Here is a 21,194-nt window from a genome sequence, read left to right as displayed (position 1 = left end):
CTGGCAAAATACAAGGATAAAGAGAAAATTCTGAAAGCAGCAAGGGATAAACGTGCCCTCACATATAAAGGGAGACCTATAAGACTCGTGACTGATCTCTCTTTTGAAACTTGGCAGGCCAGAAAGGATTGGCACGATATCTTCAGTGTGCTAAACAGAAAAAATATGCAGCCGAGAATCCTTTATCCAGCAAGTCTGTCATTTAGAATAGAAGGAGAGATAAAGGTCTTCCCAAACAAACAAAAACTGAAGGAATTTGTCACCACGAAACCAGCCCTACAAGAGATCCTAAGGGGGATCCTGTGAGACAAAGTACCAGAGACATCACTACAAGCATAAAACATACAGACATCACAATGACTCTAAACCCGTATCTTTCTATAATAACACTGAATGTAAATGGATTAAATGCGCCAACCAAAAGACATAGGGTACCAGAATGGATAAAAAAACAAGACCCATCTATTTGCTGTCTACAAGAGACTCATTTTAGATCTGAGGACACCTTTAGGTTGAGAGTGAGGGGATGGAGAACTATTTATCATGCTACTGGAAGCCAAAAGAAAGCTAGAGTAGCCATACTTATATCAGACAAACTAGACTTTCAAGCAAAGGCTGTAACAAGAGATGAAGAAGGGCATTATATAATAATTACAGGGTCTATCCATCAGGAAGAGCTAGCAATTATAAATGTCTATGCGCCGAATACCGGAGCCCCCAAATATATAAAACAATTACTCATAAACATAAGCAACCTTATTGATAAGAATGTGGTAATTGCAGGGGACTTTAACACCCCACTTACAGAAATGGATAGATCATCTAGACACACAGTCAATAAAGAAACAAGGGCCCTGAATGACACATTGGATCAGATGGACTTGACGGATATATTTAGAACTCTGCATCCCAAAGCAACAGAATATACTTTCTTCTCGAGTGCACATGGAACATTCTCCAAGAAAGATCATATACTGGGTCACAAAACAGCCCTTCATAAGTTTACAAGAATTGAAATTATACCATGCATACTTTCAGACCACAATACTATGAAGCTTGAAATCAACCACAGGAAAAAGTCTGGAAAACCTCCAAAAGCATGGAGGTTAAAGAACACCCTACTAAAGAATGAGTGGGTCAACCAGGCAATTAGAGAAGAAATTAAAAAATATATGGAAACAAACGAAAATGAAAATACAACAATCCAAACGCTTTGGGACGCAGCGAAGGCAGTCCTGAGAGGAAAATACATTGCAATCCAGGCCTATCTCAAGAAACAAGAAAAATCCCAAATACAAAATCTAACAGCACACCTAAAGGAAATAGAAGCAGAACAGCAAAGGCAGCCTAAACCCAGCAGAAGAAGAGAAATAATAAAGATCAGAGCAGAAATAAACAATATAGAATCTAAAATAACTGTAGAGCAGATCAACGAAACCAAGAGTTGGTTTTTTGAAAAAATTAAACAAAATTGACAAACCTCTAGCCAGGCTTCTCAAAAAGAAAAGGGAGATGACCCAAATAGATAAAATCATGAATGAAAATGGAATTATTACAACCAATCCCTCAGAGATACAAACAATTATCAGAGAATACTATGAAAAATTATATGCCAACAAATTGGACAACCTGGAAGAAATGGACAAATTCCTAAACACCCACACTCTTCCAAAACTCAATCAGGAGGAAATAGAAAGCTTGAACAGACCCATAACCAGTGAAGAAATTGAATCGGTTATCAAAAATCTCCCAACAAATAAGAGTCCAGGACCAGATGGCTTCCCAGGGGAGTTCTACCAGACGTTTAAAGCAGAGATAATACCTATCCTTCTCAAGCTATTCCAAGAAATAGAAAGGGAAGGAAAACTTCCAGACTCATTCTATGAAGCCAGTATTACTTTGATTCCTAAACCAGACAGAGACCCAGTAAAAAAAAGAGAACTACAGGCCAATATCCCTGATGAATATGGATGCAAAAATTCTCAATAAGATACTAGCAAATCGAATTCAATGGCATATAAAAAGAATTATTCACCATGATCAAGTGGGATTCATTCCTGGGATGCAGGGCTGGTTCAACATTTGCAAATCGATCAACGTGATATATCACATTAACAAAAAAAAAGAGAAGAACCATATGATCCTGTCAATCGATGCAGAAAAGGCCTTTGACAAAATCCAGCACCCTTTCTTAATAAAAACCCTTGAGAAAGTCGGGATAGAAGGAACATACTTAAAGATCATAAAAGCCATTTATGAAAAGCCCACAGCTAACATCATCCTCAACGGGGAAAAACTGAGAGCTTTTTCCCTGAGATCAGGAACACGACAGGGATGCCCACTCTCACCGCTGTTGTTTAACATAGTGCTGGAAGTTCTAGCATCAGCAATCAGACAACAAAAGGAAATCGAAGGCATCAAAATTGGCAAAGATGAAGTCAAGCTTTCGCTTTTTGCAGATGACATGATATTATACATGGAAAACCCGATAGACTCCACCAAAAGTCTGCTAGAACTGATACATGAATTCAGCAAAGTTGCAGGATACAAAATCAATGTACAGAAATCAGTTGCATTCTTATACACTAACAATGAAGCAACAGAAAGACAAATCAAAATGGATGAAAGACCTAAACAGACAGGAAGCCATCAAAATCCTACAGGAAAAAACAGGCAACAACCTCTTTGACCTCAGCTGCAGCAACTTCTTACTTGACATGTCTCTGGAGGCAAGGGAAACAAAAGCAAAAATGAACTCTTGGTACCTCATCAAAATAGAAAGCTTCTGCACAGTGAAGGAAACAATCAGCAAAACTAAAAGGCAACCAATGGAATGGGAGAAGATATTTGCAAATGACATATTAGATAAAGGGTTGATATCCAAAATCTATAAAGAACTTAACAAACTCAACACCCAAAAAACAAATAATTCATGAGGAAATGGGCAGAAGACATGAATAGACACTTCTCCAAAGAAGACATCCAGATGGCCAACTGACACATGAAAAATGCTCAACATCACTCATCATCAAGGAAATACAAATTAAAACCACAATGAGATACTACCTCACACCAGTCAGAATGGCTGAAATTAACAACTCAGCCAACAATAGATGTTGGTGAGGATGTGGAGAAAGAGGATCTCTTTTGCACTGCTGGTGGGAATGCAACTGGTACAGCCACTCTGGAAAACAGTATGGAGGTTTCTCAAAAAATTAAAAATAGAACTACCCTACAACCCAGCAATTACACTACTAGGTATTTATCCAAGGGATACAAGTGTGCTGTTTTGAAGGGACACATGCACCCCAATGTTTACAGCAATGGCTATCAACAATAGCCAAAGTATGGAAAGAGCCCAAATGTCCATCGATGGATGAATGGATAAAGAAGATGTGGTATATATATACAGTGGAGTATTACTCAGCAATAAAAAAAAATGAAATCTTGCCATTTGCAACAACTTGGATGGAACTAGAGGGTATTATGCTAAGCGAAATTAGTCAGAGAAAGACAAATATAATATGACTTCACTCATATGAGGGCTTTTAAGGTAGAAAACAGATGAACAGAAGGGAAGGGAAGCAAAAAAAATACAAAAACAAAGAGGGCGACAACACATAAGAGACTCTTAAATACAGAGAACAAACTGAGGGTTGCTGGAGGGATTGTGGGTGGGGATGGGCTAAATGGGTAAGGGGTATTAAGGAAGACACTTGGGATGAGCACTGGGTGTTATACATAGGGGATGAATCACTGGAATCTACTCCTGAAATCATCATTGCACTATATGCTAAATAACTTGGATGTAAATTTAAAAATAAATAGATAAATAAATAAAATTTAAAAAAAAAGAATTCTCTATGTGGCATTCAGAATTGAAGGAAAGATTAGAGTTTTCCAGATAAACAAAAGCTAAAGGAGTTTATCACCACTAAACTAGCTTTACAAGAAACATAAAGGACTTCCTTCAACTAAAAATGAATGGCACTAATTAATAACAGGAAAATATACAAAAGTAAAAATCTCACTGGAAAAGGTAAACACAGAAAAGTAGTAGACCAATCACTTAAAAAGGTAGCATAAAGGTCAAAAGACCAATATAGTAAAATTAACTAAATGTACAATAATTACCTAATGGATACATAAAATAAAAAGATGTAAAATGTTACATCAAAAATATAAAAGATGAGGAATGTGTTCAAATTTAAATTGCTGTCAACTCAAAACAGACCATTATATACATAGGAAGTTATATGTGAACCTCACAGTAACCACAAAGCAAAAACTTATCATAAATACACAAAAGTAAATGACAAAGGAATCTAAACATAACACTAAAGAAAGTCACCAAATTGCAAGGGAAGAGAGAAAAAGGAACAGAGAGGAACTACAAAAACAGCCAGAAAACAATTAAAAAAACAATAATAAGCCATTAAGTATTTATTATTAACAATACTTATTAACAATAATTGATACTTATTAAATATCAATAATTACTTAAAATGTAAATAAATTAACCTCTCTAATCAAAAGACAAAAAGTGGCTGAATGGATAAAAACGAACAAACAAAACCCCCAAAACTCATCTATAACCTCCTACAAAAGATTAATTCCAGATGGAAAGAACACAGAGACTGAAAATGAAGGGATAGAGAAAGATATTCCATGCAAATGGAAATTAAAAGAAAGTTAGTGTAATTAGCAAAATGAAGGATAAAAAACATATGATGATCTCCATAGATGCAGAAAAGGTATTTGACAAAATTCAACATCCATTCATGATAAAAATTCCCAACAAAGTAGGTATAAAGGGAACATATAAACATAATAAAGGCCATAAATGACAAACCCAGAGCTAACATCATACTAAACAGTGAAAAATCAAAACTTTTCTGCTAAGATTGGGAATAAGACAGGATTCCCAGTCTTGGCACTTTAATTCAACACAATATTAGAAGTCCTAACCACAGCAATTAGATAAAGGAAAAAAGAAAAGCAAACAAGAAAAGTCATCCAATTTGGAAAGGAAGGAGTAAAACCCACTATTTGCAGATGACACGATACTGCATATAGGAAACCCAAAAGACTCCACCAAAAATGTATTAAAATAAATAAGTAATAACTCTATTCAGCAAAGTAGCAGGATACAAAATCAATATACAGAAATTTGTGGTATTTCCATACTGAATTAGCAAATTATCAGAAAAGCAATTTTTAAAAAGATCCCATTTAAAATTGCATCAAAAAGAATAAAATACCTAAGAATAACTTTAACCTAAGAAGTGAAAAATCTATACAATGAAAGCTATAAAATTCTAGTGAAAGAAAGTGAAGAAAACACAAATAAATGGAAAAATATTCCATGCTCATGGACTGGAAGAATTAATGTTATCAAAATATCCATACTACCCAAAGTAATCCACAGATTCAGTGCATTTCCTATCAAAATTCAAATGGCATTTTTTTTTTTACAGAATTAGAACAAATCATTCAAAAATTTGTATAGAACAATCTTGAGAAAGATCAAAGCTAGTATCACGGTCCCGATTTTGAACTATACTACAAAGCTACAGTAATCAAAATAGTATGGCATTGGCATAAAAACAGATCCACAGATGAGTGAACAGAAATGAAAGCCCAGAATTAAACCCACACATATACGGAGAACTGATTTATGATAAAGGAGCTATGAACATACGTGGAGAAAGGCCAGTCTCTTCAATAAATGGTGCTGAGAAAACTGGATAGCCACATGCAAAAGAATGAAACTAGAACTATCTTACACCATACACAAAAGTTAAGACCTGAACCACATATTTCTAGAGGAAAACATAGGCAGTAAGTTCCTCAACATCGGTCTTACAATACTTTTGTGGATGTGACTCCAAAAGCGAAGGAAACAAAAGCAAAAGATTACATCAAACTAAAAAGCTTCTGCACAGCAAAAGAAACCATCATCAAAACAAAAAGGAAACCTACTGAATGGGAGAAGATACTTGAAAATCATATATCCAACAAGGGATTCACATCCAAAGTATATAAAGAATCCATATACTGAATAACAAAAATGCAAACAACCCAATTAAAAAAATAGGCAGAGGAACTGAACAGATATTTTTACACAGAAGACATACAGATGGCCAATAGGTACATTAAAAGATGTTGAACATCACTAATTATTAGGTAAATGCAAATCAGAACCACAATGAGGTATCGCCTCATACAAGTTAGAACAGCTATTATCAAAAACGCAAGATATAACAAGTGTTGGCAATGTTGTGAAGAAAATAGAACCCTCATACACTGCTGATGGAAATGTCAATTGGTACAGCCACCATGGAAAACAGTATGGACATGCTTAAAATAAAGAACAGAATTACCATATGATCCAGCTATTCCACTTCTGAGTACTTCTTTAAATTTTATTAACTTATTTTGAGAGAGAGAGAGAGAGAGAGAGAGAGAGAGAGAGAAGGGCAAAGAGGAAGAGAGAGAAAATCCCAAGCAGGCTCTTTCCTCAACATGGGGCTCCATCTCACAACCGTGAGATCATGACCTGAGCTGAAATCAAGAGTCGGACACTTAACCAACTGAGCCACCCAAGCTTGCCACCACTTCTGAGTATTTACCTGAAGAATACAGAATATTGATTCAAAAAAATAAAATGTACTTTTATTATAACTGCAGCATTATTTACAATGGCCAAGAAATATAAACAACTGGGGCGCCTGGCTGGTCGAGTCGGTTAAGTAGCCAACTCTTGATTTCAGCTCAGGTCATGATAACATGGTTGTGAGATAGAGCCCTGCATTGGTCTCCACACTGAGCTGGGATTCTTTCTCTCCCTTTCCCTCTCTCTCTGCCTCTCCCCCACTCGCACTTGCTCTCTCTCAAAATAAGTAAATAATTTTTTTAATGTAAACAACCTACCAAACTCTACACCCGAAAAACAAATAATCCAGTGAAGAAATAGGCAGAAAACATGAATAGACGGTTCTCTAAAGAAGACATCCAGATGGCCAACAGGCACATGAAAAGATGCTCAACATTGCTCCTCATCAGGGAAATACAAATCAGAACCACACTCAGATATCACCTCACGCCAGTCAGAGTGGCTAAAATGAACAAATCAGGAGATTATAGATGCTGGAGAGGATGTAGAGAAACGGAAACCCACTTGCACTGTTGGTGGGAATGCAAACTGGTGCAGCCACTCTGGAAAGCAGTGTGGAGGTTCCTCAAAAAATTAAAAATAGATCTACCCTATGACCCAGGAACAGCACTGCTAGGAATTTACCCAAGGGATACAGGAGTGCTGATGCATAGGGGCACTTGTACCCCAATGTTTATGGCAGCAGCGCTTTCAACAATAGCCAAATTATGGAAAGAGCCTAAATGTCCATCAACTGATGAATGGATAAAGAAATTGTGGTTTATATACACAATGGACTACTACTTGGCAATGAGAAAGAATGAAATATGGCCTTTTGTAACAACATGGATGGAACTGGAGAGTGTTATGCTAAGTGAAATAAGTCATACAGAGAAAGACAGAGACCATGTGTTTTCACTCTTATGTGGATCCTGAGAAACAACAGAAGACCATGGAGAAGGGAAAGGAAAAAAAGAAAAGTTAGAGAGGGAGGAAGCCAAACCATAAAAGACTCTTAAAAACTGAGAATAAACTGAGAGTTGATGGGGGGTAGGAGAGAGGGGAAAGTGGGTGATGGGCATTGAGGAGAGCACCTGTTGGGATGAGCACTGGGTGTTGTGTGGAAACCAATTTGACAATAAATTTCATATTAAAAAATAAATAAATAAAAAATAAAAAATGTAAACCACCTAAATGTCCATTGACAGATGAATGGACGAAGAAGATGTGGTGTATATACACAATAGAATACTACTCAGTCATAAGAGACAATGAAACCTTGCCATGTGTGACAACACAGATGAACTCTGAAGGTGTTATGCTAAGTGAAATAAGTCACATGGAGAAAGATGCCACATGATGTCATGCATATGGTGGAATCTAAAAAAACAAAACAAAAGAAAACAAAAACAAACTTGTAGATACAGAGAACAGACTGGTGGCTACCTTTGTGGAATCAGATTGGGAGGTGGGTGAAATGGGTGAAGGGGGCCAATTGTATGGTGATAGATGATAAATAGGCTTTAATGGTGATAATTCTGGAGTACATAGAGATGCCAAAGTATAATGTTGTGCACCTGGAAAAAAATTTGTAACTCATAGCATCCTCCCAGCTACCACCACCACACACACTCCTTCCACAAAAGATTTGGGTTTGTGGTTGTGTGGTTTTGGTTTTGGTTTTCCTTGGTTGGTTCAGTTTTAGGGAAAAGTTATTTGGGGTTTGAGGCTGAAAATTTGAAACTGGGATCTGAGATAGGTCTAAAACCCCCAATCTTATTTTCTAAAACATGTCTAGAGAGGATTGAATCAAAACCTTTAGAGGCCAGAACACTGGAGATACTGTGTTTAGCCCTGACCCCTCCATCCATATGTAATTAATTCAGTTTGTTGAAGCAAAATCACATATACGTGTAAGAAATTCTAACAAAGTTCTGACTTCTTTCTCATGATAATTATGCTGTTTTTTCTTTTTCTTTTTCATTTTTAAACATCAAAGATTGGGGCATCTGGGTGGCTTGGTTAAGCATCTGACTTCGGCTTAGGTCATGATCTCAGGGTTTGTGGGTTCGAGCCCTGCATCAGGCTCTGTACTGACAGGTCAGAGCCTGGAGCCTGCTTCAAATTCTGTGTCTCCCTGTATCTCTGCCCCTCTCCCACTTGTTCTTTCTCTCTCTCTCCTTCTCTCAAAAATAAACATTAAAAAACAAACAAAAAAATCAAAGATTAAATTGTTTTCAATAGGGCTTTGTTTGCCCATTATTTGCTAGCGCCTATATTAAGTTAGGACCAACTACCATCAAGTGATTAAGTTAGGTTTATCTGACCTTCAAGTTTCAGAATGAAATTAGAAAGATAATAAATATAAGAGGATAGTTTACAGAATAATCAAACTGGGCTTCTTTCAATTATTTCAGACAGGATACATAAAATATCCAAAATAGTTTCAAATTTTAACCAACAAAGTAATATAGGGTCCAGCTACTAAGATAATCTGTTTCTAGACTTGTTCCTAGGGTTTTAACCCAAATAGGATTATCCATGTACAATCCTTCCAATAAAAATGGGTTCAGGACACTCTGATCCATCCCTTTGGTGGCAATTGTCTTAAGCCTTCTACCTTTGTTTCTTCCTTGCTTCTTGCTCCCACCTGCTCTACCCAAATTCTGAACTTTGGAGGTTTGTGCTTTTGATTTTAATCAAAGAATTTTCTTCCTGGCTTTTTACCCCTGGCATACCCTAGAACTCAGAGTGTACTTGGCATCTAGCCCACCCTGTTCCTTTCCCATCTGAAGGAAAAACTATTATAGCTACTATTTAGTGAGCAACTGTCATGTGTTAGGCATATGATAGGCACCTTGTACACATCACCTCAACTAATCCCCACAACAGTCTTCACTGGTCAGTATTTTTATCACCGTATTATGATTAAAGCAACCAACGAACTGGAGAAAGGTTATTCAGCAAGAGGCCAGAGTTTAATCACAGATTTCAATCCTACCCTTTTAGCCTAAACTATTGCTGCTTCCATATTTTCATTAAAAATAAATATTTACTGACAGGGCTCCTGGGTGGTTTAGTTGGTTGTGTCAGACTCTTGATTTCACCTCAGGTCATGATCCCAGGGTCGTAAGATAGAGCCCCACATTGGGCTCCACACTGAGCATGGAGCCTGCTTGAGATTCTCTCTCTCTCTCTCTCTCTCTCTCTGCCCGTCTCCCTTGTTAACACTCCCTCTCCCCTCTCCCCTGCTCACACACACTCTCTAAAGTGTGTGTGTGTGTGTGTGTGTGTGTGTATAACTGAGCACCTAGTACGTTCCAGGTTCTGCGCATTCTAATTGAGATCATATCATAAAGTTGCAAGCAAATAGATAATATCATCTCTGGAAGCGATAAGTGCTATGAAGAAAAAAAATAAAGTAATGAAGAAGGACTAGAAGGGTGGGTGGCAACATTAGATGAGAGGAGGAGAGGAATATTGAAAAGGAGCCAATCATTTGAAAATCTGGGCTAGAAACATTCCAGACTGAGGAACATCCCATTCATAGGTACAGGGTCAGGAATGAGTGTGCTGTCTTCAAGAAACAGAAGGGTGTCTGGTGTTACTGAGGTTAGTGACCCAGGGGAAGATATGTAGAAGAGACGAAAAAGGTAGGCATGGCCAGGTCCTACAGGGCCTCACTGCCAAGGCTAAGAGAGCTGAATTCCACATGCAATAGGAGCCACATTTGAAGGAGGAAGTGCCACGATGACCACATAATTTTTTAAAGCACAGATAATGCATCAGTTTTAACAATGAATATGGAGACACTAGAAAGACATGCATGCATAAGGTACTCTAAAAGGCCAAAGCACAAAAACTCTAAAAGCAAATGGATTTTCTGCATCCTCTGCAATCAGTTCTATCCCAGGAAATATGGAGTTCGTGGGAAATTCAAGGTCAGATTTTAATTTACTAATATTTAGTTATACTTAAGAGTGTCATCTCTTCAGGTTGGAGATGTCCTCCCAAGGTGAAATATCCTCTCTTGTATTGGCATTGTAAAGTAATGGTTTCAAAATTCAGGAGAGCCCCTGCAATAAATTCCAGGCTCTACTGTTTCTCCCCACAAAGCATGTTATAGGTGGAAAATGGATAACACTACCACCATCAAATAATTTTATTAAACACAGCATATTTAGAAAGAAACATACAGAATCCTCCATTCAAGGACTTGTCTTCTTTTATGGAAGGAGAAAATATGGTGCCACCTGTACAAAATCCATCTGGACAGACATTACACAGATATATTTTTCCATCCAATGTTATCTTTTGTAATAAAGCCCAAAGGCATAGTACTGTAAAAATATAAACTTTAAAAATTCTGAGACTTTGTTAATAAGAAAATTAAATAAAATTTGTTCACAATCCATGGAATTTGGTTATAGAATTTACAAGTCACAATTGTAGGACTACAGATAAATTTCCAACTTCCTTTCAGAAATATTCCACCCTACTGCAACTTTCAAAGTTTGGGAGGGGGGAAATATCCAAGTTAGATAAGATTATGAAATTATAGCATTTTCTTACTTTAATCCATGCCGTAAAATCTAATATTAACTAGCTTATCAGGAATATCATGAGAAATACAACTAACAAGTTTAAAATCTGTAGTCTAGAGCCAGAAATTCAAATGTTGGGGGAAAACACAAGAACTAAGGTGTGTTCCAGAATAAATATGTGCCCTAGAAGTAACAAAGAAAAAATATTCAGCGTATTTTAACAACTAAACTGCAGGGTAACTTCTTGCCCCTGGGAAAAAGAAAATCTTTATTTTCTCATAAAAGAATAAAGAACACACACATTTCAAGAGCCATAAAAGCTGTAACTAAGGAAAGCCCATCTGGGCAACTAGATTATCTTTACAATACACTCTTCACTATTTTATTTGGTCCTATTTTACGTACCTCAGGAAATTAGGTTTCCATCACAAAAATTTTCTACCAAACTATTAGATATTATTGCTAAGTAGTAACCAATAATCCCCACCAACTAGTTTAAAGTATTCTGCCCTCCTGTGTCTTACTGATATTTTTATTACTATTTTTCATTAAGACTATATTACCAAAATAATATTATTTTGTGAAGGTTAAAGTTCTAATTAGGAAAACAGGAGCTGGCAGTGGTTTAGTGCTGAGTTAAATTCTGAGACCCCAAGGAGAAAAAGAAAATAAATAATATAAAAATAAAATAATCTCTAAGGCCTCCTCTCACCCTTTATTAATCGCAAAATAAATCTCTAGGAAAGAATGATCTCTTCGCCTTCGTGGGCACCCTTTGCGGTAGGGGTTTTTGGAGGAACTAAAACACCCCGGGCTGCCAGACACATGTGTGTATGGATACAGTGAGGAATCGTCCAACGTGTCCTACTTTCTCTAACTCATACTTGGAAAGAAAAACAACATTCTCACCTGGCTCATTCTGCGGTAGCATATCACAACGAAAAGTACTCAGAATGAGAAGTCAGAAGGTTCAGAGCTTTGACCGCAGGCAGGCCCTGTGGTATTCCAAGCCTCAGCTGCTTTTTTCACACAATGAACTGTAGTCCAGCCTCCCCTGACTCTCCAAACGTTACGGTGTAATGATACCCATCTAAGAAAACAGAACTAAACAGAAAGTCCTTCTAGTAACAATATGCTGATACCAATTGTTACACAATGTTGTGGCTCAATAACTGAAAATTTATAAATTTATCCTGCAGATAAACACAGTAAGTCTTAGAGTAGGGAGAAGAGAAGTTTTCAAGAGCTTGCAAAAAACAGGGAAAACCTTTCTTATGGGTGAACAGTCAGAAGAGTTTGACTGGGTTTTCATATTATTTCAAATCCCAGGCTCTGTGGGTACATTCCATTCTAAGAGAAAAGTCAACTAATTTAAAGAAGACAGGAGAATATAAAGTCATACCATTATAAGCTATTGTAATTCAAAACTAGAATAACAAGGTAAGCCAACACTCCAAAGTAGACCCCAAGTTACTTTTATTTGGCAAGTTTAATTTCTGCTGCCAAATACCATAGTAAATTAACAGGGCTTCTTCTCCTCTTATTTCCCTTGAAACTGTGGAACGATCAAAAGAGAAAACAGAAGAAAGATATAAAAAAAAGGTACTGGATATACCCTGAATAGGTATTCTGATTAATTAGTTGGTTTTATTCACTTTTTTCTTTCAGGAGCAGGGTTTTGGGTTCTAATGAATTATTTTACCCCTGGTTATGTAAATCAGTATTCGCAAACACTTTTGATAGACAGTCCATCGGTTAAAATGTTCAGTATATATCCCCAATACTTATTCATTTATTAATTTATTAACCAGATCACTTATTGCATATGCCAATATACATTATGAAATATATACATAAATAAAAGTGTTAAAAATCACTTAATGATGAACTAGATATTTGTTATTTTATGCTAGTCACGGTGCTTCATTTTATCATTAGCCTATGACTCAAAGTATAATATATACTTAAGGCAAGGCTCATTGTTAACAGAATTAGATTTAAATCCATATTTCATAGGCCTTCTTGATCATTTCAATGAAAGAGAGAAGCTGATTTCTTGGAAGACTGAATTAAGCAAATCATCAACTTTGTTAACCTCCCATTATGTCAAAGAATTCTTACTGCAGTCAGAGAAGCTTCAATTCTACCAATTTCCTGTTTGCTTATGCTTGTATTATTAGTATTATCTTCTTTACAAAAATCCTTTTAAGCCACTTTTCTATTTTGTAACTGCTGGTTTAGTTAATACTGAATAATAGAATCCTTTATTCCTTAAATGAACAAACATAAAATCAGTAAGACGCAACACAATGGAATTGAAAGAAGAGTAGGAATCACATGTTAGCTGCTCCACACTATGGATTTCCCAGTATTTCTTCAAGATTCCTCTGTGAGGGAGGACAGGAGACCAAGGGACCTATGGGCAACTGGGAGGCCAGTATCAATCTGCATATTGTACACTTGCAAGAGCTTAGGTTTTATGAAATTAAAAAAAAAACATAAACAGAAGTTCAAAGTTTACTCCCCAAAGCCTATTTTGGAGATAAAGTGTATAAGCAGTTGTAGTACATAAGGAGAGCTGTTACCTGAATTATCTGCTACTTTACTTGAATATCAATGGGCCATGATTATGTTCTAGGCACACCACAGCTTGAGTCCTTCAGCTTGACCAGTAGGAAACTTTTATGGAGTTTAGAGGCTGTACTCTCTTGAAACAGCACTTTTCACGATAGTGACTAGACCATTCTTATTCCTTTGAGCTTCAGTCATTCATGCCCTCAGAAGCAAACAACAACAAAGTTATAAAAGGCATTTGTTTGTGTTAAATACTTAACTCTATTCTTGTGTCCAGGTAAGATTAATCTTCAAACCTCAATGATCCTGGGAGGTGCTCCAAAGTTTGTTCAGTGGCTAAAAGTTACACCATCACACCATTTTGTGCATTAGTAATCTTGAAATGATTAGCTATAATATATAATATAACGTATGAGTGTAGATGGTATCTAAGCTCTTTCTTTAACATTTTTCATAATTTGTCTTAGTCTGCTGACGCTGCCATAACAAAATACCATAGATGGGATGACTTAAACAACAGAAATATGTTTCTCACAGTTCTAGAAGTTGGGGAGTCCAAGATCAAGGTGCCTGTGGGCTTAGTTCCTGGTGAGAATTCTCTTCCTGGTTTGCAGACCATTGCCATCTCACTGTGTGCTCATATGGCCTTTCCTAAGTACTAGAGCGAGCTCTCCAGTGTCTCTTCTTATGAAGACACTAATCCTATCAGATCAGGGCCCTTCAATTATAACCTCATTAACCTTAATTACTTCCATAAAGACCTTCTTTCCAAATATGGTCACACTGGAGGTTAGAGCTTCAACATAGGAATTTTGGGGAGACATTCAGTCCATTACATAATTTATATGCTTTCTTTCAACAAATATTTATGTTGTGTCTTCTATGTGCATGACACTATAACCATTGTTGTTCTCATTTTAGAGGAGACACAGCAAACAATAAATGTATGCATGTGTATGTGTGTGTGTGCATGCACATGCATGTGTGCACATGTATATTATATTAGAACAGGTGGTCAGGGATTACCTCTCTGACATGAGGACAAGGGAGAAAATATCTGATGTTACTGAGGAGCAAGCCTCTAAATATTTAGAGAAGGTGTCTCAGGCTCCACGACCAAGATGCAGGAACCTAAGGGATGAAAGAACAGCAGAAAGGCCAGTGAGGGTGGCAGGGCTGGGGAGGGGACAGTGATGGAGAAAGAGGTAAAGAGAGGTGGGGTGGCAGACATGTAAGGCCTTGGTGGCTAAGGTCAAGTTTGAACTGTCACCATGGAAAGTGACTGAAAGTGATGGGAAGCCATGGGGTGGTTTTTGAGCAGAGGATTGGCATGAGCTAATACACACACTTTTAAAGGGTCACCCAAAACTCTACATGGATAATAGACCATAGGGGCAAGATTAAGAGCAGTAAGACAAGTTCAGAGCCTTTTTCAGAAATCCAAATGGGCACTGCTGGTTTGGAAGAGGGGTAGTTGGGGTTAGACTTGGAAAACATTTTGAAGCTGGAGCTATCAGGATTTCCTGATGAACTGAATATGAGATATGAAAGAAAGGATAGCAAAAAAAAAAAAATCTTTGCAGCATTGAAATAATTCTAGGGTTCAAAACAAAATAGCAATCTAAAAGACTATTTGGAGGGTGTCCTCTCCTAGCACTCCATACTTCCACACACAACTTTTCATAGGTGCATTAATTATGTCTGCACTTGTCTATTTAGTAGCTATCTCTCCCCCATTAGAATGTGAGCTCCTGGAAGGTAGTACTTACATCTCTCTATCTAGTTCACCCTTACATCACCTGCACCAAGGTCAATGCCAAGCAGTTTTTGAGACCTCATTAAATACTTATGAACGAATATCCATAAGCTTTGAGCAATCTTGAAATTATATCTTATAAGTAGCAATTGAAAGAAATAGGGATGCTAAGAAGGCTATATTCTCATTAGATGGCAGGTAGGACTATAAAGATTCTGTAATGTTTTCTAAGTTACCTTTTTCTAGTATTTAAATTCTAAGACACAACCAATTGTACAACACCAAAAGGATGTGTCTCCTATCAGGTGGTTAACACATTCTTCTGTAAATGGAGTTTTACCCTGATCTGATATCATAACCATATTATACATTTAATCTGTTTAATAATTCTTAGAAAAGTATTTCTGCTAAAAATAATACATACCACCAACCTCCTGTAATTCAAACTCAAGCAAAACGGCAAAACTGAAGAGTGAGGTCTACAGATAATTTTCAAATCTTATTTTCAATGATTGCAGGCTGTGTCTGCCATAAACTTTTATACCAGCTGTTAAAAGCTCTTCAAATTGTTTTTGTTGCATTTCATTTTCACCACTCCTCCATATAGCGAGGTAAATAGACTAAAGACTAAAGATAGAAAAAGTTGTGGAGATTTGAGGGTGTAAAGTAGTGACTGGCCTATATAATCCCCGTCACTAAAAGGTTGGAATTATTCAGACGTGACCATACTTGGAACTTGGGGCAGAGCTAGTATGTAATGTACTGGTTTCCAGCAGTAACTTTTTATTTAAAAATTAAGTTCCTTTAACCGTTCTGCTGAAATGTCACTCGGTTGGGGTTTTGAAAGGGGAACGTGCAGACGGCTGCAGTAATGATAGAGACTCTTTGTGTAAACTACCCAACACGACACCGAGTGATGTGTGGTTTGTGATGTCAGCAGAAACCGCAGATAGAATCGCCTGGGTTTCTATCTCTTTGCTAGAGAACGTCCCTACAAGAAAAGGCTGACCCTTGACACCGCCAGAAACTTTCCCCAGACTTGGCCTCCATTGGTAGAAGGAGTCGCCCCCCTGCTGGCGGGCGCCCCACGAGAGTCCCAGAGGTGGGTCGTGGGGACGCCGACACTGGGGCGAGGTCCCTCCGGCCCTGCACAGACAAGGGCGGGGCCACACGCACTTGGGCCGGCAAGGGCTGGGGGGGAGGGGGCTCTGGGGGGGGGGGCGGCGCAGCAGGGGGCCAGCCGGGGGGGGGGGGGGGGGAGTGGGTGGGCGGGTCGGCCCAGGGCCACGCCCGAAAGTCTCAGCAGGCCGCCGAGAGTGGGGAGGGCCCCGCAGCCCCCGCCCCGCGGAGAGGCGGTGGCGGGCCGCAGCGAGGTGGCCTAGCCGGGCGGTGGCTGGAGGGCGGGGGGCGCCCGAGGTGGGAGAGGGTGGGGTCAGGCGGCCTTACATAGCCAGAGCGGCCGCCGGCAGCACAGCCAGCAGTCGCCGCCGCGCCTCCAGCGCCCGCAGGTAGAGTCGGCAAGGGCGGGGCGGGGCCGCGTCCGGGGTGGGGGTGGGGGAAGAGGGACGCTCCTGGGTGGGAGGTGTTACTCAGAAGGTCCCCCTGTGTGCGCACCCATATTATCCGCAGACGCGAGGGCTTAGAGCATCCTTTTGCACCTCTGAAAGGGGCAGAGGTGGGGGTGACCCGGTTACCTTACGCTGACCTCCTGACAGCTGCCCAGCTGCACTGAGAAAGCACAGGGCCCCAGAGGGTGCTAGCTTCCGAGATACTTCGGGTGTTTTCTGCACCCTCCAACCTAACTGTCCAACACACACACACACACACACACTCGCTCGCGCTCTCTCTCTCTCTCTTCCCACCCCCCTCCGCCCCCCGCAGGCAGGCGGAATTGGGGGCCTGAGGGATTAGAGGGATAGAGTCACTGTCAGTCAGAAGAGATTAGAATCTGGACAGGACATGTCCAAGCTGGAGTCTTCAGAAAGTAGGTGCAGCATCTGTGGCTCCTCGTGTCCAGCCCTCAGGTGATGTGTGATTGATTTTTCTTGGTTTGTTAGCTCTGAAAGCCCCAGGCTGTAAAAGGTTTGGGTCAACAATGAGACTGATCCACGGAGGTTTTCGTGCCCTGCTCTCCAACATCTCTGGTATCTGGAGGAGGGGCAGATTGGAGGATCCGAAAAGTCTGAAGTGAGTGTTCAAAGGAGCTTAGCGTTTTTAACTTGTGACTTTTTGAAAAAAGGAAATACACTCTTTTAGTTTGAGTTAGGTTTTGTTCTTTTAATATACATGCATTCATCTTAAGAGAACTGATGATGGCATTACATAGTGAGTCCAGTAGGTATGGCATCATTAGAACTAAAAACCAAGTTTACTGTGTAGTTCTAGAAAAATTGCTTCCTTACGTGTTTTTCTATGTCTCTATTACTGGGATGCAGCTTTGTTGGGAACGCTGTCAATAATCACCTTGATGTCTGTGAGGTTTACCCTGGTGCTGGCCACCTGACCCCAGACAGAGCCCAGTATGTACCCTTTTTGTAATACTGTGTTTCTGGTGGGCAGCAACCTGCTTCCAGGCCCCTAGCCTTGGTCTCTGGTGAGAGGAAAAAAGTATCAAAAATGTGCTCTTGGCAAGTTTGGGAGCAAGGAAGAATGATGTAGATTTTTTTCCCCATTAAAGTTTTCACGAATTGGCAATTTAAAACCCAAAGCATTGTTTACCACCTGTCAGACTCACTCGTAAGTGTAAGGATTAACTAATAAAAGATTTGTAAAATGCTTCCTGAATATAAAATTCCATAAATATGCAAAATAGTAATAATCCACCCATTGTTAAATTTATGTAGCTGCTTCTGCCATGCATACAAAGATGATTTAGAATGCATGTTTCCCGTCAATTAAACAATGAGTTTGGAGTAAAATAATGAGTTCAATTCACATCCTATGAAACTTTGAAATAAAATTTCTCCCATAAGGCACCATCGGCAGAGAATCATAAAGTAAGCAGCATTTCAAAAAGTTATATATGGAATGGCACTTACCTTATGGCTGGGGGGAAAGGGACCCAGTGAATTTCTGAAACTAAGAAATATTCAGCCCTGGTTCGAGTGTGCCTGAACCATAAATATTCCCTTATGTTTTGGGGAATTCTAAGGAGAGAGCAAACAGATTTTGTGGCCTTATAGATAGTCCACTTTAATCCACGAAATATGCCTCTCCGTATTTTAAGGCTGAAGTTCAATCTGTGGTTTTGTCCATAATGAAGAAAATCTTTATAGTTACTTGGATAAATTATTCATTCTTCCAATACCATGGGCTTGGTTTTTAAGCACCCTTAATATGAGCAATTATTTTAATATCCTGCAGATAATTAGATTAATTTGTTCCCAGTGGATTGAGTGACATGGTAACATCATATTTTTCTCTTTACATGTATTTAATAATAAAGTACGTCGTTTTTCTGCTTACTGGTTTCCTAAAGTAAAACCTGCTTCTTACATGCTAATTTTAAGTATAAATATTACTATGGATGGTCTTTGCTGTCTTATGAAGACAACTCTAGATTCACCACTAACAGATTAAGCTCTGAGCAAAACCACGAAGTTGGGAATGTCTTTCCTTGACATATTCCCACCTTCAGTGGCCTTTTCTTCTCATTTTCTCCACTCAGCTCTCAGATGGACAGCCGCTAAACAGGCCCCAGCCCAGTATTCCAGAACTTCTCCTCTGCCAGCACTCTTCCTTTATCCAAGTAACTTAACCTCTGCCCTACTTATTTTCCAACAGCTTGGTATGGGTGAAAGTGCACTAGGTGAAAAATCAAAAGAGTTTGCATTTATCAGGCAGCTATGATACACCAGGCACTGCGCCACCTTATCTCATTAAATCCCTGATGCAGCAAATGTCATCCATGTTTCACACAAAAGACAACTGAGTCTCAAAGAAGTTCTGGTCCCCAAGGACAAGCAAAGAGCCAGGATTTGAAGCAAAGCATTGTGGTACTTACTGCTGCATTGTGAGCCTAATCCCTAAGAAGGGCTTATGTTCTAGACTAAGGCATGGAAGAGTTCTCCCACTATCTGGCCATTTGACCTTAAACCCTCTGGGCCTTTGATTTCCTTTCTCTAGTTTTGGATTAAATGATCTCTCAGAGATGGAAAGGATATTTAGATGCCAACCACATAAACCGTTCCTCCCACGGGCTTCCAGAATGTTCTTCCCTGCCCTGACCTTTCCTCCAACCCCCTCCTTGGTCTTTTTTCCTTCCTGTGGGTCCAAGTATATATCACCTCCTCCAAGAGACTTTTCCTAAATACTCTTCTGTTGTTTTCTAGCTCAGGCCTAGTGATCCCTTCTAACACTGATGACCAACTGCACTTACTTTATTTACACATCAGCATATATGTGGTTGGTGTTTTTATCTTCTCCTCCATCATTCCCACCATCAGACTGTAAGCCATGTGAGACCAGAGCTCCTCTTGTCTGACTTTTTCCATTATTGTATTCCCAAGGTCTATCACAGTGACACAGAGCACATAGTTGGTGATCAATTAGTGTATGTTGAATAATTATGAATTATATGATTATAATTCTATAATGAATAATTATTTCCTACAAAGGACATGTGCTAATGGCCAATATATCGTCCCATCCCTGGGAAAACCTAAATGAAGTATCACCAATCTTACACTGTTACAGTGAGCCTGAATTATGAATGGGGATCCAAGTATAGCAACAGAGACAGCAGGACAACCCTGGGACACACAGGACAAGCAGACACACTGAACATGGTCCAACCCCCATACTTTACAACAGAGAAATCTGAACCTCAGAATGATAATAAAAACTTGGGTTTAGAAGGGCATTGGAGACCATCCAATGGTCCAACCCATTGTTTTATTCATGAGGACACACAGAACATAAAATATGTAACAGATACATCCTGACTTCCAGAACAGCACACCTTTAACCAAGGAGTCAAAAATCTCGGGGACCACCCAGTGAGCAGGGGAAGGGAGCTTTAGGCAATGATGCTTTTTCCCCCCGGAAATTCCAAAGAGGCTTAGGTTTCCCAGACCAATCCTGGATAGCAACATTAATACACAGCAGAACATTCTACTTCAGATAATCTAAGTTTTAAATTTTGTATGGCCTGTATAAATTTCAGTAACTCATTTACTATTTTAATGATCCACCAGGAAGACTTTTAATACCTATCATTAGTTTACCAGTTCTGTTTAAATGCTGGAGAGCTCCAAATGGCAAAACGACAGTGCTGAGCACTTACCACTACCATGATAGATTCAAGATACATTTAAAAGATGATTGATATTTTGAACTCCAAATGATGATGGCTTGTTTTTAAGGACTAAAATAACTTTTCTTCTCTAACTTAAAGAGCAATCCTTGCTAGAGTATTACATCCCATAAAAAAGCAGTCCTTAAACTTTAGAGGGCATAAAAATCATCTGGAAGGCTTTTTAAAAACCCAGATTGCTTAGAGCCTTTCTGCACATTTCTGAATTAATAGGTCTGAGATTGGACCCAGACAACTGCATTTTTAACACCTTTTGAGATTTTCTCAATCAAATAGTCTGAAGACCTCACTTTGAGATCCAGTAATAATTTTAGTATGTTTTGATTTTCCCAGATTCCTTATAAAACGTTT

The 21,194-nt window shown here is 38.9% G+C and overlaps 1 protein-coding gene across 5 annotated transcripts in view; it reads left to right on the top strand.

Moving 5' to 3' along the window:
* The window catches only part of RHOBTB1 (Rho related BTB domain containing 1), a 266,985-nt gene that overhangs the window by 127,429 nt on the left and 118,362 nt on the right, over window positions 1-21,194 (top strand). For 3 of the 5 annotated variants that reach the window (XM_042960308.1, XM_007095790.3, XM_042960309.1), the window contains one exon: window positions 16,512-16,631. The gene's annotated coding sequence lies outside the window, so the exon portion shown is untranslated. Of the gene's footprint in view, window positions 1-16,511; window positions 16,632-17,018; window positions 17,038-17,611; window positions 17,717-21,194 lie in introns of those variants that run through there. The other 2 variants (XM_042960311.1, XM_042960310.1) reach the window with 2 other exon arrangements.

This window comes from Panthera tigris, chromosome D2 (genome assembly GCF_018350195.1).
Source record: "Panthera tigris isolate Pti1 chromosome D2, P.tigris_Pti1_mat1.1, whole genome shotgun sequence".
Taxonomy (NCBI): Eukaryota; Metazoa; Chordata; class Mammalia; order Carnivora; family Felidae; genus Panthera; species Panthera tigris.
Note: the sequence above shows the minus strand (reverse complement) of the source record. Positions and strands in the feature narration are given on the sequence as shown.